The sequence below is a fragment of the Megalops cyprinoides genome, chromosome 20 (genome assembly GCF_013368585.1).
Source record: "Megalops cyprinoides isolate fMegCyp1 chromosome 20, fMegCyp1.pri, whole genome shotgun sequence".
NCBI lineage: Eukaryota > Metazoa > Chordata > Actinopteri > Elopiformes > Megalopidae > Megalops > Megalops cyprinoides.
Window position 1 is genome coordinate 11,314,644 of NC_050602.1, and position 23,817 is coordinate 11,338,460.

The following is a 23,817-nucleotide window of genomic DNA, read 5'->3' on the forward strand; positions in this document are numbered from 1 at the left end:
TTCTCTCTCTGAGTTACGAGGCATTTATCACACAGTGAAGTGGGCGCGGAAGGGGGGGGGGGGGAGTGGGGAGTGCGCTGAAGAGTCATGACTGCCTGTGCCACGCAAGCCTCAGTCAAGCTTTCAAACGCGAGTTATTTATGAAGGGGGCTTCGGTTCAGGGAGGTCAGCAAGCACATGCCGGCTGGCAGCATTTTCCTTTTCGGATGTGCTTTTATATGTGACAGTGACAGTACTGTCCTCTACTGGTCTCCTTTATTTAGGCTCTGGTTGTCATGACGACCCACGTCTTGGCGTGGTGGGATTGATCTGAACTGAAGGATAAAGGACAATGATCTCAATTAAGTCTTTTTATTTTGTTTTTATTTCCAGCTGATTGTTTTATTGTCTTGACTCTTTTGTAGTTTTATACTGATATTTATATACTGTATGTAGTCATGTGTAATGAACAGAGGTTTTTCCCACATGCAGGAATGTGACTAAAGATGACAGCTAAAATAATCCCCTATTCCTTGCCTTGCTGTCTGTCCCCTCAAGTTTTATTGTTTTATTGTTTTGGACCTGCTCATGCATCCAAAGTTACCTAAGTGAAGTGTGCCTCTTTCCCAGCATTTCATTTACTTTTACATTTACATTTATTCATTTGCCAGACACTTTTATCCAAAGCGACTTACAAGTGAGATACAATACGACACAAGTGAAAGACTATTATAGGACTATATTAGAAGTTCTGCATGACCAGGTTTCAGTGGTTGGCCAGGCAAGGTACAAACTAGCAGGTAAAGCTCATTTCCTAACCCTGGTCCTGGGTGCACTCTGTGTGTGCTTTTTTCTGTTCCAGCTGCTGCTAAACTCCAATAAGATCTTAATTAGCTTGTTTTGTCTGAGCTGTTAGCTGAACAGGGACTTGCATTTAACATCTCCTGATGGTTAATGTTCTGTGAATCCTTTTTGAATGAGGTGTGTTGCTGGGGAGGGTGTCTGAGCTGGAAAAATACAAGTAGGTGGGCTTATTTAACATCCTTTCAGTATCTGCCCTTTAAATTGGGCCAGCTCTCTCAATGAAATCTAGTAATTGGTTTAGTGCTTGATTTTGATAAAGATGGATACTAATTTGTTTAAAGGGCAGACTGATTTCAAAAAATAAAAATAAATGATGGAAACAAGCAGATATGAAATAAGTGAGATTAAGGTGAAATGAAGAAAAATTGCAAAGGAGGAACAGCAAGTTTGGAAGATGTGTTTAAGGGGGACTTAAAGTAATTATGCTTAATAATCACAATGTCTGAATGAGCCCTGCTAATGGAGGGCACTTTCTCTTCATGTCAGGCTTTCCGGGAATGTGCTACAAATATGAGCTTGTGGCAAGTGCCCCTCAGATTTAACGTTTATGGTGGCCCTCCGCCGCTGATGTGGACTTATGGGGACATCCCAGCCAAATTAGGCTGGAGCTGTAAGTGCGCCATCTTCATCATCATCGTCATCATCATCATCTTCTTCAATGAAGATCTATTAAGGAAAGGACAGGTGATGGGAGGGTGATGTTGTGAGGGATGTCATTAAGCCTGGCCACCTTAGGCCTGTGCTATAAGTACATCACTGACATCACCATCATCATCATCTGTTAAGGAAAGAACAGGTGATAGGGGTGATATTGGGAGAGATGTCATTAAAGTGTCATAATTGCTAGATGAATAGATGTGTTCTTTGCTGTACGTCCCTTGGATGTGGTTATCAATTTGGGGTTGAACGAGTCCATACTTTAATCAAAGCCAGATGTTCGACATGTCCAGAACAAGCACTCTTGGGGAGCCATTTATCATGACCTCATGAGGGCAAAGGATCTGGGATACAATTGGATAAAAACAGATGAATCCAGTATTCAGATCAGACAGGTACACTCTTTTCCTCATGGCGAGAGGACAAACAAGCCTGGAAGAGAAGTGGAGCTGGCCGGGTGCTCTGCCAGTAGCCAGTGGCACTGTTTGCTCTTATTCCATGCCACTCTGGGCCAGCCACTTAACAAACCCAACAGTCTGTGGAACTTTAGGTGTGCCAGGCTTCCATTGGTTTGTGGTAGCGTCTGACCTACGAGTGTGGTGGGTGGATTACTGACAGAACCGCTGGCTCTGCCTTTCACTGCCTGCATCCTGCCTATATCTGTTAAGCTATTAATATTATTCTGCTTCCCAGGGACTGCAGATGGAAATTAGCTAGTAGCTAAATCTGGTACAAGGCATCTTTCCTCTTTTTTGAGATTAATGTATTTTGTACATGGTCCCTGATATAAATAAATTTAATAATAAATAATAAAAAATAATAAATGTTCCTGTTGTTGTTGTTATCCATGTTCTTAGCAGACATACTTGTTCATGGTGGCTAACTTTAGATTCTGGTAAAATGTCTCAAGGCCACCTGGGATTTGAGGCTGCGGCCATACGGCTCCTTAACCGCCGCACCTGCTCCACACTGACTGCAACAGTGGAGCTGTTGACGTAGATGTGGCACGGGTGTGTCTTCCCTTTTGTCCTCAGCCAGTCTCTGGAGTGACAGTTACCATCAGCTGTCCATCGGGTCAGATGGCTTAGAATGTCAAGGCTGTTCTGGCTGGGCGATGTCTCTGCGGAGGCGGCAGGGACGTGTTGCCGTGCGGACTGGGCCGGTTCCAGGATCCACACGCTCCTGGGGTGAGGCGCTGGGAAGGCGTCGGTTCTCATGGATCTCGGCGCTGTCCGCTCTGGTGCACACGAATGGCTGTTACTTAATCATTCTGTGGAGATCACCTAAAGGAAAGGTGTGTGCGGTGCAAGCATGTTTGTGTGTGTGTCTGTGCCTGTGTGTGTGTGTGTGTGAGAGAGAGACAGAGAAGGCTGACTATGTTGCCCTCCTTTGTGGACCCTGTGATGAGGTACACCTCTCGCCTTTCCCTGTACTTACAAGTTGAGGTGTGGCCGAGAGAGGGGTTTGCAAAGAGTGGTGCATTGTGGGACAGCGCTCCACCCTGGAGACCCCAAAGCCAGGAGGGAGGCAGTGGCTCTCCTCCCGATGGCGTGTGAGGAGAGGAGCCTCGGCTCCGCCCCGCCCAGGCAGGGAATGTGCCCTCGAACAGCGGGGAACCTGGGGAGAGCGAGTGGACGCCCGCCGTCCCAAAAGCTGATCCGGGCATGTGCGCACACGAGGGCCGTGGGCTCGCCCGCCCGCACGCCCGCTGACGCCCCACCCCTCGCTCCCATGCCCAGCCTGTGGAGAGACCGAGCCAGAGCATTTGTGCAACATCCTTCTAGTATCACCGAGGCATTGTGCAACGTGGCAACCTGCAGCAGTGTTGTAGGAACATTTCTTTATTAACTGAGTGCTCTCTGGCAACAGTACAAGCTAGATCTTTTGTTTGAGAATGTGCCTGTCTGTCTTTAATGATTTGCCTTGAGCTTGACGTTTAACATCACTGTTGCTCACGGATTCTTTGTCAGGATCTGAGATGCTTGTTGCATAGGCTGTGCCTGCATTTCTACCTGCGTGAGCCACTGCTTTAGGGCTGCTGCTGCCAGCGACGTTTTCACACACTGCTGATGGTTATTAAACAAGAGCCTATTACAGCATTTTCCATAACTGAAATGTGTCACTGCAGCAGAGACTCAGCCAGAAAACATATAGGCACGTGTGTGATCCAACAGCATACACACACACACACACACACACACACACACACACACACACACACACACACACACATACACACGCACGCACACACGCACACATACACACACACACACACACACGCACACACACACACATACACACGCACACACACACACACACACACACACACACATACACACGCACGCACACACACACACACACACACACACACACATACACACGCACGCACACACGCACACATACACACACACATACACACACACACACACACACACGCACGCACACACGCACACATACACACACACATACACACGCACACACACACACACACGCACACACACACACAGTCACTTCAAAAAGCTCTTTAAAGCTCTTCATCAGTTGTTCATTAATCCCAATTATAGTACTTTATGTCCTCGGGTGACAAGAAGACTTGGAGCGTCTGTGTGTGCCTGTGTGTGTGCATGTGAGTGTGTGATTATGAATGACAGTCAGATCGCTGTGTGAGTCTTTCTCCCTCAGGGCACAGATAAAAAGAACAGAATTAGGACCAGGGCTCTTAGGGGTTTCCACCAGGGGGGCCAAAGGCCAGAATGGCTCTTTAGAAACCTGTTGGTCAAATGTACACGCAGGAGGGCCACATCAGACCAGACACACACCCCTAACACACCCTGAACACAAGCCTTCAGATTGAGATGCAATTCCTCACATATGAAGGAAGCTGCCTTTGCTTCTTCAATATCCTGTAGCTATTCCCTGTGTTCCCAGCACGTCCAGCAATTCATTTGGCCTATTGCTCTGTACTCACAAGAGAGCGAATATTGAGCTGCTTGAGAAAGAAGCAGATTTTAGTTGCATGAATTAAGCCTGCGCTGTTTCAGTGTGTGAGGACAGTTTGCTGGATGTCAAAACATTTCGGGGTGAAGCACAAAAAAAAAGTTTTGTTTTTTTTTTAATCTCTTTACTTGGGTGTTTGTGTATATTTCTTGTTCAGAAAAAGAAAAACTTTCTCAAAGCCGGAGCCAAGAACGCAGAGGTTGTGATGTTGATCGGATTGTTTTGGTTAAGTGCCTTTTCTGTACAGTCAGCATGGAGGATATTCACGTGGTCATGTCCTGTAAACTTGGAGAAGAAACAAACAGTGGAACAGCCGTCAGACGCTTTCTCATCATGTGCGGCCTCGGCTCCTGTGTGCACATCCTTGGTTTAATCACTTTTGGTCCATACCGGCCCGTTTAACCGTCCACACCAGTGATATTTATGAATTTTTTATGGGAAGATTCTACCGGAGCTGGGCTCTCTGCAGAGACAACGTCGCACGCACACACACGCTCCCAGGGGCCTTTTATGGGGCGTGGAATCGTAATTCATCCGTTAATAACGGAGAGAGTTCTGAGGAGTTTGCGAATAGTGCACTTTCTTTATCAGGTTATGGCAATCTGGGTGTTTATCATACAGACATCTGGAATCTATTCTGGCGTCTTGGGTTTGGGGTTGGGGGGGGAGGGGGAGGTGGCGGGGGAGGGGGTGAAGCCCTTGCCGATCTCCGCGCTCAGCTCCCTGACGTAGTCACTGGCACCTTCTCCTCCACCCCACCTCAGAGCCCGGAGAAGCCGGGTCGCAGAGACGCTTGTGGTGTCAGGCCCGGTCACTAACCCTGCTGCGGACTGGAGCCGGGAGAGAGGGACCGCTTTCCTGGAGTTTTGCCTAACTCACTGGTGCAGGAGAGAAAGAAGGAGAGAACAAGCAGGAAAATGAATAAGAAGAAGAAGAGAGGGAGAGAGAATGAGATGAATGGAGCAAGGAAGAGACAACAAAAGAGTTGAAGTGAGCAGGACTGGGGAGAGAGAGAAGTGGAGGGAGGGTGAGAGAGAGAAGCAAGAGAGAGAGGACAATGAAGAGACGGAGAGACAGACAGAGAGAGAACACAGGACAGTGAAACTGCGTATAAGAGAGAGAGTGTATAAGAGAGAGGGAGGGAGGGGGAGAGGAAGAGAATGAGCAAGGGCGCGTCTAAGAGGAAGGGCCCAGGCCAGATCTCGCTGTGTGGCCAAGCGCTTCCACTGCCAGGCTCCTCTGAGCCGAGGAGGGGCAGGAACTGGAAAGAGGCACGCCCGGGTGTCACCGGGAACCCAGAGAAGGCCCATCATCACTCATCCTTACAGAGAGGAGCAGCCTGCAGCCGCTGAACTCCACAGCTCCCAGGGATGCAAGGGTACAAAGGGAGAGGAAAGTGGGAAAGAGGACACAAATTACTATGATCCTACGTTTGTTCAGCCAGAACTTCCTTCCAGGGTGACATAGCTCTCATTTAACAGACGGTCCGTTCATGCAGCTGAACGTTTACTGAAACAGTGCTATATGAAGCATCTTAATCGTGGCAAATCATTTGGCTCAGTTCATGCAAGAATTAAACATGCTTAAAATGCTCACAGGAGAGCAAGGTGATGAACTGAATTTGCTAAAACTGACGTTGTGATTGCGTCTGTAGGAATGACATTCTGCTGTGCTGTGCATTCCCGCTGAGGAGGAGCTCAACACTGTGGTTAGGGGTGGCAGTGTATCATGGCGATAAGGAGCAGGGCTTTTAACCAAAAGGTTGCTGGTTCGATTCCCCACTGAGGCACTACTGCTGTACCCTTGGTCAAGGTACTTAACCCAGAATTGCCTCAGTAAATGTCCAGCTGTATAAGTGGATAACATGTAGAAACTGTAACCTGTGGAATTTGCTCTGGATAAGAACATCTACTAAATGACAATAATGTAATGTAAAATAATATTCAAGCGTACAACATATGTTCCCCACGTAAGATTGAAACCTACACCCTGCTGCAAACAAGCCCAATTCCTTAATCTTCATGCTATTCTGTGAACATACAGCAGTCTTTTCAGCACTGCTCCCCCAGTCCTTGTCCTTGTCCCAGAGTCCTCTGTGTCCCATTATGCCTCCACGCCTTTTTGTCCTCTGCCAGTAACCACAGTAGACGGTCATTATGAATAAGCCAAAGATGCCATCAGTCCCAGACCAGGGTGTGAGGTCTGCTTCAGTGGCATGTCTCTCAGGGATCAGTGAAGTCCAAATAATCCGACACATTAGTAATAATGACCGCATCGTGCCGTGCGACGTAATGCGGTCAGTGGCGTGCCAGGCCTTGCCTTGTGCCTGGGCGTTGGGTGTGCACCGCGTCCGGCACACTGCGTCCCCAGGAGAGCTCCACCTGTGGTGCTGCTAGTTTCCATAGGCCGCACCCGCCTGACTGGAGCCCCGCCTGGGTCACTCCCAAGTGCTGTGTGGCAGATGGAGCCAGTGGTGGACAAGGCACATGAGTGCTCTGCTTATGGACTGTTCGTGTATGTGTGTGTGTGTGTGTGTGTGTGTGTGTGTGTGTGTGTTTGCGTTCATGAGAGTGTGAATTCATGCATGTGTGTGAAACTGGCCTGCTGGACCTGGAGAGTAAATACAAACGTCACAAACGTTTCAAAGAAAGGCTGTCTTTCCAGTTCCACGTGTACTGATGGACAAAAGCATGCACTCACTAAGTGTATCTACAATGCATAACACAACTGCAACATTACAGCCCTGGGAGAGGAACCCAAACCATAGAGGACGAGAGGCGGAGGCCAGTGAGATTCCTTGTTGTTGCAGTCAGTGGGTACCTCACGCAGCACCAACCGCCTGTGTGAAGCTATTCTGAAGTGCCCTCTCAGAGACCGCCGTCCCCGCGCTGCCAGCCGCGCAGGGTACAAGTGGCCGACATCGTCCCCCCCCTTCTTCTTTGTTCTGTCTGTGAGCGGGGGCTGTGGGAGTGTGGCCTGGAGCACGCGATTGGAGAGAGGGAGGGAGAGAGAGAGAGAGGGAGAGAGGGAGTGCGCGGAGCTGCCTCTTATGTAAGAAGGGCCTGAACTTCATTAGGCACACATGAAAAGGACAGATGAAATGGCGCGACCGAGTGGGAGAAACACGAGCGAAGCAAAATAAATAAAGATGGCTTTCGCGAGCAACAAAGACACTGTTTGTGGGTTGTGGCCCTTATTAAAACGGCACACTTGTTGCACACCAGAAATGGTTTGGATGGCACGAGAAAACTGTGATTGGTTTAGCGTATCTGGAGGGGTGGAACTCAAGATTTGATGCTTAGTGAGAAGCCAGAGAGGCTAGCAGCTGATGCGAGGAGCAGCTAACATAGCATAAGACATTGAGTCTCAGACTCCACAGGTGAGGAGGTTTGAGTACTAGGGATGGTGTCCCAGTAGTACCATTGAGCAAGATCCATACTCACAAATACCCAAGTGACAGCCCAGATGGCTGTGTGCATGGGTTACAGAATTGGGAAGATCACAGAGAAAGTAAGCCTCGCATGTCAGGCCTGAGAAAAAGGGTGTTTGCCAAAGCCAGGGAAAATAATTAGACACAAAACAATGGGGCCTTTGCTCTTCTCCCGGAATGTGACACGTTACTCAGAGGAATTCAGAGCCATCGGAGGCCTGACTCTGATTTAGGTCCTGTGGTTCCACAGAGCAGAGCTCTCTCAGGGGAAACAGGGCTGAAGTGACACTGTCACACATTCTAACAAAGCCATGGAAAGAAACATTTTTAGACAGCATGTTAAAAACATACCAACAATAACAGTGAATGCTTTGGCTTTGTGAGACATTGGATCACCCTCTAATACCCTTTAATGAAGACAGACCCCTGTGGAACACAGACCAATATTGAAACGTTGACTTGGTGACTGGGGACCGATGAGTGAGGAGAGAAAAAGTAAGAGCCAGATAATTTTGTGGGAGAAAGTCACAAACAGGCCTCGCTCAGGAGGAACAGCTGCAGAATGCTAATGAAGCTGTTTTTAAGAGCAGGGAGTGTCCATGCTCTACTCCGGCATGAACGTTAATCTGTCGTCCCTCTTTGATAGATTTTATCACCCTCCCTCCCTCCCCCATAAAGGAAACCTCCCGCAGGTTGCACTGAACCGGTGAGCCCGAGGGCTGGCGTTGCCGGGTTCTGGCTCCGGGGAGAATTTCGATGACGGGCGATTTCATTTATAGACGCGGCCCTTTTTTCTCTGCGGCACTGACGAGGACAACGGCACGCGCCGTAATTCACGTCGGAGACCCCCCCCCGGCTGTCGAGGCGGCAAGGAACAAACATGGGCCGCCCCCCCCCCCCCCCCGGCTCTGTGCGCTGCCTCGTCCCCTCGTAACATAAATCTCCCGCCACCTTCATCCAGCGTGTCGCGGGTTTAAATCCCCAGGGCCTCGCCTGCCAGCGGGACGCAAGCGGGAAAGCTGAGGTGTGGGGGGGTGGGAGTGGGATCACACAGCCGGGGGAGGTGCTGCCATGAGTATAAAAGGAGGGAGGCACAGTTCAGTCACAAGGGGGAGCGAGTTTTTTGTTTCTTTTTTTATTGGACAGGAAACAACAATGGCCATTTTGCTGGCCTTGAGAAGAGGGTTGAAGCGAGCACTCGCACTGGTCACCGTGGTGATATCCTCCCTCCTCCCTCAATAGAGAGGTCTCACAAAAACAACAACAAAGATGGACTTTTTCCACTCTGTACCCCCCCCCCCCCCAATCCCCCCAGCCTTCTCAGTCTGAACAGTGGTTTCCATGGATTTTGGGAGCAAGGCCCTAGATTTTTTTTGGGGAGGGAGTAAGTTCAGAAAGCTAGAGGCTGTTGTCATGCAAATGAGATGTCAGGGCACATTGGAAAAATACGCACACACATGTGCGTGCACACACACACACACACACACACACACACACACACAGGATATTTATTCCCTCTCTGTATCACTGTATCACTCCTTTTGTTGTTGCCTTGTCCTCCCTTGTGGAGGATGCCAGGAGTGCTCTCATTCTCCTCTGACAGCGTGAACCTGCGCTCGGTAACATGTCCTTGACTGACCTCCAGCGCTGAGTCTGGCTAGGCTTCCCTTCCTCTCCTGCCTGAGCAGCACCTGTCTGTGCAGTGACCAACCTGTGGGAGCTGAATGACTCTTGCACATGCTCTTTTCACTGTGTTTCTCTTACAGGTACATCCATACCGGGCTATATTGCAAGTTACAACTGTTGCATGCATGTTTTTTTGCAGAAAGATGGGTACTGTACAACAAAGTTTGACAGTAGTATAATACATATGGAAACAATGTGAAGGGCTGACAGGTAGAAGACTATGAAAACTGCTTGTGGCAGTGATACTGGGGAGCCAGTAGGGGGCACCCTTCCCACTGCACCATGCAGAAATCCAATGCCCCAGTGTGGCAATGTGTACATTTTCACACTGGGCCATTGCACCGAATTCCTGACTCACTTTGGTTAAAGATTCTGCAGCACCTGTTGAAAGAGAAGGGGTTTTTAACGCCCATGTCTTGGTTAAAGTTTCTCTCAGTGTGTCCACCTAAGCATCCCCCCCTACAGCTGATCCCCTGCTTTCCCTTCCTGGCTTGTGACCCCGTGTCATCACAGTAAAAGATAAATGGTTTCTCCATCGACCTAAATAAAGGTTAAATGAATAACATAAATAAGGCAACAACAGAGAGGAGTGGAAGCTGGTGGCTGTGGGGCTGGCTAAGGAGGAGCCGGGGGGGGGGGGGGGGGGGGGTATCATCCAGGGGGTGGGGGGGGGGGGGGGGGGGGGGTCTAGTGTATCCTCTCTAAAGAGACTTCTCTGCTTGAAACCGAGGGGCAGTAGTTTTCGTGCGCTCTGAATTCGGGACAAAACTGACCTTCAGTATGTCACTCCCCCCCCAACCCCCCGCGTTAGTCCAGCCTGTGTGTCGGACGCAGCTCCGGCACGTTAGGACTGAGGAGGAAGAATGCTGTCACTGCAGTTTCATCTGCCCTGGGATTTCAGCTTGGCACGCACCGCCAGCAGGTGGCCAGGAACTCAAACTGCACGTCCCATTAAACCGGGGTGCGGGGGCGGAAGGCGAGGGAGGGAGCGGGGGGGGGGGACAGTAACTCTGTGCAGGCAGGCCTACACCGGCTGTCCGAACAACGCCCACACACCCAAAACCCTAACCCCCGCACCCCCTCAGCCCACATGGGGTTCGGTCCCAAAATCCGGGGCTTGGAGACTCCTTCAAGGGTGCTCACCTGTACTGCTGAGATGGGGGGGCGGGGGTTGCTGGGGGGTAGGGGGCTCATTTCAGATCATAATGCTCTTTGACTAAAATTCTTTCCAAAAGAAAAAAAATACCTCAGATTAATCTTTCACTTTTATGTCGGTGCCACATTGATGTATTTCAGGGGCTGCGTTGTGGTTTTAGTGCTGGGAGAAAAGGACCGGTTTCCCGGAGGCAGCAGGATTGAGTGCCGCTCTGTGGCATGAGGGCTGTAGCATTTGGACCTTCTCGGTAAACACCCTGCTGCTCCCGCGGACGATATGGAAAAGCCGCGCTGCGCATAAGTCATCCCGAATGAGGCCGTCCGCTAAGCGGAGAAATAACGTGACGATAAATAACGAACCGTTAATGACCCTGCCCCGCTGGAGGACCGAGAGAACGCCGAAAGCGCAATTGAAACTCGCATTCCTGACCTCGCGAAGCGCCGCTCATCACTCATGCAAATGAGAACCTCTGTGTTTTCCTTTCATCAATTTCCCAAATTTTTCATTTCCAGTTACATCATAAAGCATACCCAGCCTAGCCACTGCATTAGCAAAGAAGAGCAGATGCTAAAAAAAATGGATGAATGGATGTTCCTGTGTGCCAAAATTTTATTTTTTTCACACCTTCAATGTAGAACAAAGGGGCTAACGCGTGAGACTGAGGGACTCCATCTGCAAGGTGTGGGAGTTCTGCAGGGAGGAACTCAGAATTACAGTGCTTGTGCTCTGATTGTTTCCGATCTTTCATGGATTGAGGCGGCTTCATGCAGCTTACCTCAGGGGTGATGCAACAGGAAAACCCTTCAATAGGTATCACCAGGCTACAGCCCAGGGGCCAAATTTAGCCTGTGGCCCCCATTAGTTGTTTGACCTCGTTAAGGGAGAGCTACTTCCAACGCCTGAGAATAAGAAATATCCAGACATTTCAAAAAGAGCTTTAACTGTTCGTAGTAAGAAATACTGTATAATGTGTCATAATTTATAATCATAAGTGAAAATAAAATCAGAATGACGTATATTGTGTCATGCTCAGTTTGACACAGAGGTTTGACTGAGCCGTCGGATGAATGGTTTTGGCTGATGGCCCTCCGCTCAGGCTTCCAAACGTCCCCCCCTCGGCCTAGCCACCCGGGTACCCCTGCTCCGCACGGCTCGCATCACTCAAGCTGATTTATGGGGTGTTGTCACGGGAACAGGACGTGACCTCACAGCCATTCCTGAGCTCAGCTCAGGGCCCCGAATTCCTGCACCACCTCACAGGGACCTTCCCTCCGCTGCATTTGGATTGGGCTGGAATTTCAGGAATGTTTTTTTTCCTATTCCCGCACATCAATTTTTTCGTTAACATCATCAGTGCGCTCACCGCGATTCCTTTTAATGAAAGACCCCCCTTTTAGCGCCCCCCCCCCCCCTCAGTGAGGCGCTAATCTGACACCCTCCTGAATAACCTACAGAAATAACCAAAGCCCCCCCCTCAAGCGTGGCCACGCTTTGTGATTTAGCGTTCGCTGGGAGGGGAATTCGCCGGCGAATTAGAGCCAAACGCCCCCAGAATAGATAAGCGATCTATAGGTCTAATCCGGTGTCCACACAGCCACGCGTTACACGTGTTCGGATCAAAGTGGCGGTTTCTGGGGGGCTTTGCCGCGCCTGGTGGAGACTTAAACGCCCATGAGATGGGCTTGAACGGGGCTCAGAGAGGCGAGCGCCCTAGTGCCTGGGTCCCTCGGACGTGTGGGGATGTTTGCTTGCGGGCTTGGAGCTCAGCCAGTAACAGCAGCGAGGGCACTGGGAATTGTAGGCCCATGTTTTTCTAGGCCGTAGAACCTGCCTGGCACTCCCGGTTGCGACTGATTTACAGAGAGGGGTTTATGCTTCGTGTTAATGGATCGGCGTGCTGGATCCTGGCAAGAGTCTGAGCATGAAGCTGGAACTGAACTTCCTTAAAGTGGAAATTATCCCATTTTAAACCAGGATTAAGAAGATTAGAATAGCATGGTAAAAGCCACTGGTACTGTTGTGCTGTTATGTAAAGCCTCTTTCATTGCGATATGTGTATTATAAGTATTGACCAACGCTGCTGTACAGTAGCTCTTGACAGCCTTTTGAATGGCTTGAATGACCAGATAGACCAGTTTTTAGGCCTGAACTGAAACATATAGTGCATGACTGAAGACCCCATTAAGTGCATATTGTGACACTAAAGGGATATGCTCGACAGTGTAGCATAGTGATAAGGAGCAGGACTCGTAACTGAAAGGTTGCTGGTTTGACTCCCCACTAGGGCACTGCTGCTCTACCCTTGGGCAAGGTACTTAACCCAGAATTGCCTCAGTAATGTAATATCCAGCTGTATAAATGCGTAACATGTAAAAATTGTAACCTACGTAAGCCACTCTGGAAAACAGCTTCTGCTAAATGACATTAATGCAATGTACATGCTCAAAATAGGAGTAATTAAGATGTCAAACAAGCATCAATGCCTTTTTAAAACCCAATTCTGTTGTTAAAAAAAAACCTGGGTTAAACTTCTGGTTTGAGTGTTAAAAGGTGCAAACCATCAACATTCCATTCCATGGAACTGCAGTTCTAAGCTGTAGATCTGGATCTTAACGAATTCCACCTAATTGAGCCTAACCTCAGTATAAACTGCCCGAGTGTGCATCAACCTCATATTCGCCATGCAGCGTTCAGGACTTTGGCACCGGAGGGTTTTGGGTTTGATTCCCTTGTGGGGAAAAGGGAACAGCATGGCTAAAGGCGTATTGCAAGTATTGCAAATATTCCTGAATCATGGAGTACGATTTGATGTGGTTCATGCAGTTAACAAGGCCAGCTGAACAGGGAGTGATGTGGCAGAACCCCCCCCCACTGAACCAAGATCAGCTTACTGTGCTTTGTCGGAGTGGGGACAGGTTCATCTTCCCCTCTGGTCTTTTAAATCTCTGTGATAAATGCATGTTCCCCTCAGGGTTGAATATGCAACATATCTAAATGTATTAGCGTGGCCAGGAACGGAAATGGGAGGGCTTTCCTGTCCAGCTTTTTTACAGTGGTCAAGTGCCTGACCCCCTCACTCAGCACTGTGATCCCTAGGTCCCGTGTGTGTGTGTGTGTGTGTGTGTGTGTGTGTGTGTGTGTCCGTCCAGCACTCTGACTGACAGGTCACTGCCTCTCTGAGACTCTTGTTTCTACAGCCCTGTCTGACCCAGACCTCAACAATCTCAACAATCCTTGCTCAGTATGCAGTCGGGTTGGGGGTGGGAGGCGGGGGGGACCGGGGGGGGGGGGTACTCAGAGCCCCCACCCTACTCACTCCCTCACCACCCCCTCCTCCCCTTGGGCCTTGAGTCATGCTCAGGCCCTGCAAGTGTCAGGCAGGCTGTTTATGTAAAGAAGCTCCAGTCACCTTCCCTGCCTGTCTCCAGGCCTGCTGTCTGTCTCCTACACCTGGGCCAACATCGCCACCTTGTGGATGCCTGTGCAACATACAGGACACACACAACAGCAAGCAGACTGCAGCAGATCTGCTCAGCAAACATTTCAGGTTGAACTCCTTGCTTGACATAGGCAGGTGAGACCAGTATGTCTTTTTTCACTGCATGGGAGAAACTGGCCTCAAGCAAACCTGCTCAGTGAATTACTCTGATAATAATAACATTAAGGCTCATTATGATTACGCTCACAAAAGTTCACCTCAGGTACCTCGCAAAAATTACACCGGTGATCGGCGTAATTGCCTAATTTGTTATGCTTTAATTAGCAGTGAGCGCCAATTATTATCGTTATTATGATTGCCGCAGAGGGTGTGGTTTCCAAACGTAATTATTTCACAGCCGCGCGCTCTGTGTGAGGAGCGAAAATACATCACGATAATAAAAAGAGGCAAATGAAAACACCACGAGGTGCTTTTTTACATGGGGATGGAAAAGTGGATATAAAGTTAGCACCTGAGTCATTTCTTCATGTTGGGGGGGTGGTTGGTTATGTAGCCTCAGGGATCTGCACTCACAGCGGAGTGCTGACTGTATTACCGAAATGAATCTGGCATTAAAACCCCACTTCCCATTCCAAGCCCATCAACCCAGAGAGGAATGCGGTCCGCTCCACGGTTCCGCCAGCTCCTCGACTCATTTATCACTGTCTGACTCCGGGTTCGAGCCTCAATTAGGCAGACTGGAGACAAGGCGCTTTTTTTTCGTCTCTTTCCAAATCCCCCCCCCACGATTTGAGGGAATGCGCTGCACGGTACTGTGGTATTTGTGTGCGTGTGTGTGTCTGTGCACCGGCGTGCGTGTGGATGTCTGTGCGTGTGAGTGTGTGTATGTGTATGTGTGTGTTTGTGCGCACCTGGGTGTGTGTGGTTGTCTGTGCGTATGGCTGTTTGTATGTGTGTACTTTGGTGTGTGTGGGTGTCTGTGTGTGAGTATGTGAGTGTGTGTATGTGTGTGTTTGTGCGCACCTGGGTGTGTGTGGTTGTCTGTGCGTATGGCTGTTTGTATGTGTGTACTTTGGTGTGTGTGGATGTCTGTGTGTGAGTATGTGAGTGTGTGTATGTGTCTGGTTCATTGGACGAAGATCTCTCAGTTCAGCGAGTCTCCTTTGTTCTGGTCTCCACATTTGCTGCCTCTCCTTCTGTGCGTATGGTGCTCACACACATCAAACAGATTATTTATAATTCACAGAGGATGACTGCCGTTGTCTAGGTTATGAGTGGTTAAGTGCTTTAATGAGCCCTATCCTGTGTGTTTCCTTTGCATCTGTGAGTGAACAGCATCCAGCAGTGAACAGCCAGAAGGAATCTCTGAAGGAGATTCGTGGTTTGTTGTTTCCTTGGCTGAGGTCCCTTTCTGGTGCTCTCACCTGTCTGTCACAGTGAGGGAGGCAGACGAGTGCTTAGTCCTGCAGGACTCTATCTGCTCACACTTTCACCAAAGGAGCCCACAACAGCTGCGCTCAATTGACTTCCTTTTCCTGAGTCCCGGCCTCAGGAAAAAAAAGCACAGACCCTTGCGTTTTCTTTTCCCGCCCCTTTTAATTACAGACGGTTGTTTCGCCCGACTCTGATTATGAAGGGCAGTTAGGATGTGCTTCGGAAGAGGTGGGGTTTTCGATGCGCTTGTTCTCTCCATGTGCCTGTGTGGTCTGGACTGACACAGAGGTCGTTCACAGTCACACGACTTGCACACGGACACACCCAGACCTCGCCTGGATCTGCACTGTTCCACACTCGCCCATTCCTGGTTGAGAGAAAAAAAAAACAAAGAGAAAAAGAAAAGAAGCCTAAGGTGAACTTTTCAGCAATTATTGGGATTTGGTCTACGTGGATATCTGCTTTTGTGCTATGGGATCAACCCAGTTGGTGCGGAGAAAACATATTTGGCTGAAAGGAGTGAAGGGACCCGAACCCAGTCCGTCCCGTGCTGGACAGCGGACCTGGAGAGAGATGACCCCACGAAAGGCTTCCTTTGCCCACTGAACCCTGCGCTCCCAAAACGCACTGAGCTCATTTGTGAGCGTGGGGCTTTAGAATGGCCGTGCCTTTACCCCTGTTTTCCGTACGGCGGGAGCCAGAGTATTTACAGGCTGAAAATGCAGCCGTTGCCCTGCTGGCTGTCTGCCTCCCTCTGGCCGGTTCTGACCGGTTTTGGCCTGTTTTGCAGATTTGAAGATTTTTGTTCTTCTGGCTGAAATGCAAGGCTCGCTCCTTGCGTGCAGGTAACTTTCAGCTGACTGCGTGATGAACATCAAAGAGGAGACGTTTCAGGTACTCGGCACACTCTCCCTGCGAGCGGGCCCGTGGTAACGTGTGGTATGTGGCAGTAATTGTGCACGTTCTCCTTTTTCTGCAGATTGGAGGTGCTCTGATTGTCGGTAGTGTTCTCACTCTCATGTAGTGCCACTGCAGGGAATTAAAGTGCAGTTTGGGATAGCTTTACATTGACAGAGGAGCTTCTCTACTACTTAAACATTTCTAAAACATCAATGAGATTGAACTGCGATTTTACCCCGTCTTATCATAGCTTTAAGGGTAAAAGCATGTTATAATCTGATTCATGACACAGTCCTTTGTGGGGAAACATTTTAGACATTGGAACAGAAGTGTCTGAAACTCAAGCAAATGAGATCCTAACATGAGAGAACAAGGAGGGGTGGAAGGTGTTGTTCCACTACAGGGGAGGTGCAGTATGTCAGCCAGTGAATGATAGTGCTTGGGGGTGTGGGGGTAGCGTGTGGCCACGTGGCATTGTTCCGAGGGGTCTGCATCTCCAAATGTTTCCCACAGTTCCATTGTGTGAGCACTGCGTGAGGGCAGCCTGGATCGGTGTACGGGTGTCCTGAGCGCATTCAGGACTTTGGCACCTGAGGGTTCTGGGTTTGATCCCCCTCTGTGGAAAAGGGGACACAATATGTAAAAAGGCAAGCGCTGTGAGTCGTCCTGAATCACAGAGTGTGGTGTGATGTGCTTCATGCAGGAACGCGGCCCTGTCAAAGCTGAACAGGAACTGATGTGGCATGTGAGTGCTGGAGTGACTGATCGTGCAGCTCCCGTGTCCTGCTTGAACAGGCCTGCCACTCTTTATTCTCCTTTCAGCTGGCACACAGTCTCCTTCCTCTTGCCACAGCACACACTGTGGCCTCCACCAAAGAGCAGAGCTGATTATGAGCGGTGAGGATAGCGGAATACTTCCACCACACGCCTCCACCCACATGCAACACAAGCTTCTTGCAATAACAATATCGACCACTAGAGGGAGCCTGGCATCCAAGATTTCCAAGATCCAAGATTTCCTGTTGGTGCTTTAAAGGAGCCAGTCCGTGGTTTGTCAATACGGCACAAGCACAGCTCTCTTTAACAAGCCAGATAATTAATATCTTTCAAACAAGCTATCAAGCAATCGTCCTCTGACTTCATTGACCTTTGTCTCTGGTACCATAGGAGCAACTGCAACCATGGATATCAGGGATTCCTAAATGCTTGATGGAGGCTTTCTTGAACGCATTTGCTTTCATTTAAGCATTCATGCTTTCTGGGAGTTTTAACTTCATCCCTTGCTATGCCACAGGGCACATGGACTGAAACTTTGCTTCTGGAGCCAGGCTGGTGTCACACAGCAAGAGCTACAGCTTTTCCAATCTGCCAGAGTTAAGATGAAGGTTCATGCTCCTCTCTATGCATATGTGCTGGCTTTGATGAGCACAGATTGTGCTTCAGGTTTAAACTCCATTACCTGGCAAAGTGTGATGGATTGTTTCAGATATCCAGCCACGGTTTTTTTGGAATACAAACACACCCTTGGTTGGATGTTTGGAGGCGTTGGCATCGTTGTCCCCCCCCCCCCCCCCCCCCGCGCTTTTGGTGTTTACATGGCGAGGTGTCAGAGCGGTCTCCTGGTGTGTTCCCAACACCTTGTTCATTAGCATGCTAAACATCTTCATGTGTGGGGAATTGCAAATCAACACAGCTGCGTGCGGCAAATTTTTTTTTAAAAAAGAACCCTTCGCCCCTGCCTTCAGATGAGACACATGATGAATTTCACCAGGCGCAATGCTAATTCGCACAGGGGCTCATAATATATGCTGTCTGTTGGCAGTTTTGTCAACATAAAGAAATGTGTTTATTTCACTATCTGTGGAATAATTTTCACAAAGTCTCCCCTCACGCTCATTCCACAAAGGGTTGTAAGCCTCCCTGGTTGTGTTAAACGGTAGGGGTCAGAGCTCTCTCTGGGTTGCCCGTGGTTGAGGAGCTCAGTGAGAATATTGAGAATCTAATATTGTTGACTCCGTATGGTTTTCACTTGTGTTGTATAGTACCTCACTTGTATTGTATCTCGCTTTGGATAAAAGCGTCTGCCAAATGAATAACTGTAAATATAAATGTAATGTTTTCATCAATAATGAAACAGAGCAGTTGGGGTCTAAAGGACAGAATTGGAATTCTTTAATAAGCTATTTTTTCATTGGTAGTTTGGTTAGATTTGTACATTATACACTGAAATATCCCTCCAATGCATAATATCCCTCTGAAATATCCCTCCAATGTGGGTAGTGGTTCCCCGTTTCGCCAGAGAAATGCAGAGCACTCCTGGGCTCCAGGCTAAGGAGTGGGCAGATTTCTTCGACGAAAATGGAAACACCGTGCCAGGCTGTTTGGCCTGAGAGTGGAATTCCCCCGGTCGCCCAGTGTCTGAGGTTCGAGGGAGGAGCCACGGGGATATCAGACCGTTCTGTCCTTCCCATTCATCCAAATTTTGTACCTCTTGATCCGTAATTGAAAGGGAGAGGGGAGGGCTCATCTTCCGCTTCTATAAAAAGATTCTCATTTCTGGCTCGCCATTTCCCCCAGGCATCTCCTGCAATTATTGTGATTGATGACAGGGACCTGCAGTGACCTGCTGGTGGCGACGTCGAGGCTGTCCACCCCTTCAAAGGCACTTGTCTGTGACTTCATGCCATTGGTGTTGAATGCAAAGGAGTGACTCTGGTAGTTACATGACGGTGCTGTTTCCAAAAGAAACGTCTCAGGCCTGCCGTCGTCTCTAAAAACCCACACCACAGGAATCGCCTGCTCTTTTCTCTCAGCTGCTCCCACCATCAAGCATGACTATAAGTGTGATACCAGCTGCCGCCACTGGAGGGCAGCATGGCAGCAATGTTAATGCAACTCTTCCCCTGTCTTTCTGGTTGACGAAGTTAGCCAACGAGCCGAGGTCAAACCGCGCTTTACTGATGACCAGGAAATGTTTTCCTATATTTCCATTAATCTTAGGACGGGAGTTAAAACCACTAGATAGGAGCGCGGGGGTGTTTGGGCACCGGCGGCGGAGCGGGTAGCAGGCAGCAACAACGACGTCAACGTCAACATGCGAATAACAAACAGACTGTGCTTTCCCGTCATTTTTGGAAAGGCCCACGTCTGTGCCAGACATTCCAGAATAATTTCCTCCCTATCTGTTTTGCCTCAGCTGGGGTCACGGAGGCTACTCTGCGTTGAGGCTGAGGCAAAGAGAACGGTACACAGCGCGCACTGAACGTTATGTTCAGGCGGCGAAAAGGCGGGGTTTCACATGCCTGATTATGTAAAGCCCAATGTGGGCCAAATGCTGTTTTAACTACAACACGCTCCCTGTGGCTCTGTTACGCTTACACACACATGAAGGTGGTTACGGTGTCTGACGTGCTACCTGTTTTCTGTGGTCTGCCCTCCAGACAGTGGTCGGCAGAGTCGTACTGTGTGACTGTGACTGTGACCCGATTTCCCTCACATCTCCGCTGAACGTTCCCCTCAGCCCACAAACAGATAGCACAGATACAAACTTGTCTCGTTGGCATCCGAGGTTAAGCTGCGATCGGGCCACGTTGCTAACAGGCATCTTCTAAACTCTGAACTTGCTTGTCCCTCTTTTGTGCAGTTACTGCAAGGTTCCACAGTGTAATGGAAGTTATTTCATTGGCATGGTGTCTTTGCATGGTTCAGTGTTGTGGATCTTCAGCTGTATCATGCACTGCCATGTTACACACACTCACGGTTAACCCGGGTTAAAAAGCAAAACTGCGTCAATAAAGGTGTTCTGTAGTTTCTCAACAGGGCTACTTTAACCTGGGCCTGGTGCGATAGTATGTGTGGACGAAGTCAAACTAACCAGCAGAAGGGTGAAAAGATTAATTCAGCTGTAAAATTGACTCTTTATGAAATTTTAAATAAAAAATCCAGGGATTTTATCAAGCACGGATCAGTATGGCAGCTGAAAAAATGATGACCATCTTCAGCCACAGAAATATGGGTTCGGCTCACGCCATTTTGTTTATTGGTTTATTGCAGGTCAGTTTGATCCTTAACAGGAGCGGTTCTGTCAAGCATCCCACAGCTTTTGACACCGAGAAGTGGCTTCATAAGAGGGGGCACAGATATTTTCAGACCGTGCCCCCCCCCCCCCCCAACTCTCCCTCTCTGAATATTTTTCCTGTTTTGTTCTTAGGTATTCCCTTGAAGTGGAGAATGTGCTAAGAGCATGTCGCTTACACAGAGTAAAGACTTCCACTTGCTGACACGCCTCTGAGTCCCAGAAAATCAATACGAATTAATTCCCTCTAGCCCCAACCCCCCCCCCCCCCCCCCCCAGCCACCAACCCCCCCAACCCCGCTCAACCCCCGGCCATTTCTTTTGTGCAGAGGAAATGTTGGAACTGTCGAGTGTGTGGGCTGAGCTGTAACAGCTTAATGATGAGAATTCACCCCCAGCGAACACGCCTAGACGGAGAACAGGGGTTAAATGATGGCGTGTAACATGACTAATGAGGGGTGTTTAAGCAGTGTGGCCGTAAGGGAACTGCGTCTCCTCACTTACAAGAGAGTGAATGTGTGTGTGTGTGTGTGTGTGTGTGTGTGTGTGTGTGTATGTGTGTGTGTGTTTAACCCCTTGGTGCATGGATGGAGACAAACGTTCCAGCTCGGAGTATGGAAGCTGAGGAGTACACAAGCGTGCAGATGCACATGCACTGCGTCAACAGACATTCTCCCACACACACACACACACTCACACACACACAGAGGCCAGCAGATCTCAGTGCTTATGGGAACAGTGCACAGTACACATGAAGGATAATGATTAATTCAGAAAACCCCCTCATCATCTCCCTTTTAACATTATGAGAGGAGGAGGAAAACCGAAAAAACCAAAACTGAAACCATCCCTTTATGCTGGTGGTATTTCCAAATTAAGAAGAAATGAGTCTGTTTCAATATTGCTCCGTCGGTCAGCCAGCGTAATGCTTGCATGTGATTAATGGCTTGTTTGTGTCCTTGGGTAGATCTCTATCTGATGGGCGATGGCACTTCCGAGTGGTTCTCCCGCGAGGAATGAGCCGGCACTCCCCCTCCGCCAGACAGCTGCTGGCCACATGGGTTCCAGCGCCACGCTGATCCTTCCCATAATCCTCTGGGATGCAGGCTTGGCCAGGCGCCCCTGCCCGCAGGTTCACGCCCATTCTTCACCCCCCCCACCCCCCTGATTTGTGGGCTCTGTCCTCTCCCCCGTCCCACTCCAGCCTGGCCTCTGGCCTACGGTTGTCTCCGGATCAGAACCAGAAGTTCCACCTCGCGGTCCAGCTTCCTGTCACAGTGGACACCCTCCGTGGTTGAACGCAACGCCGCGACATGGTGGCAGCACTCATCAACCAGCCCGTGTGACACTTCGGCGGCAGCAGAACGGGGATGGTCATGCGATGGCTTCAGGGCAGCTTTACGGAGCATAAATTGACAGATTCAGTGTGGTCTCGCCATTACGGAGTCAGCTTGGTCACCATAAGGTCGTCACGTCCCATAATTCAACCAGCGCAGCACAGCACCGCACATTTATAACCATGACTCAGAAAGCGAGGCCCTCCATATCTCTCCTCAGAGCCCAGCATCACGGGGATGCATCTGAGGTAATGACCCCGCAATAGGCGGGCGTTCTCATCGCAGATGCATAATATACAAGAATGTAAGTCGTTTAAGCTGGAGCAGAGCGTGCGCTCAGGAAAATAAACAGTGTGATGTCATGTGACTGCTCAGACGCTGAGTCACACCGGCGCGTCCCATCTGTCGACTGATTCGACTTCTTCTGCCGCAAACACACGACAATGGAGGCGGCGTGCTTTTTTTCATCCGAGGGGCCATTTCCAATAAGCACGACAGTCTCGCGTCCCCGCTCTGTTTTTTAGCATCGCCATCCCTTCAGGTGAAGCAAAGTTAATGTGATTGAACTGAGATAACCTCTTATCTGTGATGCCTTCCGTCGGCTGGTACCTGACTGGCATTCACCTGTGGCGGAGCATCTGAGCTCAGACCCGACCAACCAGCAGGGAAGACTGGAAATAAAACGGCACAGTCTCAAACTGATTTATGGCCGGAGTGTCAAATTACACATTGTGAGCTTGCTCGGCAGCAGGTTGGCACGTCGATGAAGTTTTTTAACGGGAGGTAGCGACAACTTGTTCAGTCAGATTTATTAGACAGTATCTGTTGTCAGCGATTGCTTGGAGCTGCAGCTTACAGTACAGTCATCGTGTTGGAATCAGGAACTTTCTTAGTGTCTAAACAAAGATCTGCTGGGAACATAAAGGTCTTGATTGTTAGTATTGCTACATAAAGGTCCTTTTTTTCCGGCAGCTTTGTCTTCATCTTTTTTTCTTACCAGAGTCCTGATAGGACCGATAATGCGCCATCTTCATCACTTGCTTTCTAACAAAACACAAACACTTTCCGCTATTGTGCCTCCCGTCAAGAGGAGGAGACGTCAAACACAATAGTTATGTTCCAACCGGGAGCTCGGAGCACTGAATTCAGTGACAATTACTGGACTCCCACCTAGCAATTTACGCCTGTCTAACATGGTGCTCAGTGGCAGTATGTAATGTGCCGAACCTACAATTTCCCAGATTTGATTTGCGCATTGTAGTGGTTTGATTTGCCTCTCTTTTTTTTGCCTCTCCTCCACCTTTAATTACAGCCTATGGCTACTGTATGACACTTTATCTGCCTGCCCTCCACGCTTCCACTGTTCACTCAGAGAGGGCCGATCATACTGTAGATACAGAAGTACCAAATTGGTTGCAGTGTTCTGTTTAATACACATTCCACCACTGTACCTATTATGCTTCCCCCCTGGTGGATGTACATGCAGGTAGCTCTAGAACTAGTATCTCCTGTCATATGTGTGGAATTATACAAAAAAAAAACCTTGCTCCTGCTTGCACTCTTTTTGAATGATGCATCGGTGTTAAGAACCAGAACTAGTTATTCTATATCTATCTAGGCTGTAGGAAGGTGGAGTTCAGTAGTGCCTTGGACTTGGCGTGTTTGTGTTGTGTTGACATGCTAAATGCTTGTAAATGTTGTCAGAGTGTTGGATGCCTTTTGGAAGTCCGCTGCATTTCTGATTTTTAAAAGCCTGAAAGATCTGAAACCTCAGGCCCAGCGGGTCAGCTCAGATAACTGCTGCCCATTCTCTGGGGGACAACTTTGTCCTCAACAAAAATATCTATGCACATGTTGGAATGT

At 49.1% G+C, this 23,817-nt stretch overlaps 1 protein-coding gene across 1 annotated transcript in view; it reads left to right on the forward strand.

Annotated features, from left to right (window-relative positions):
- Positions 1 to 23,817, forward strand: part of LOC118796093 (glypican-5-like) — a 114,419-nt gene that overhangs the window by 46,520 nt on the left and 44,082 nt on the right. The gene's annotated exons all lie outside the window — the stretch shown is intronic.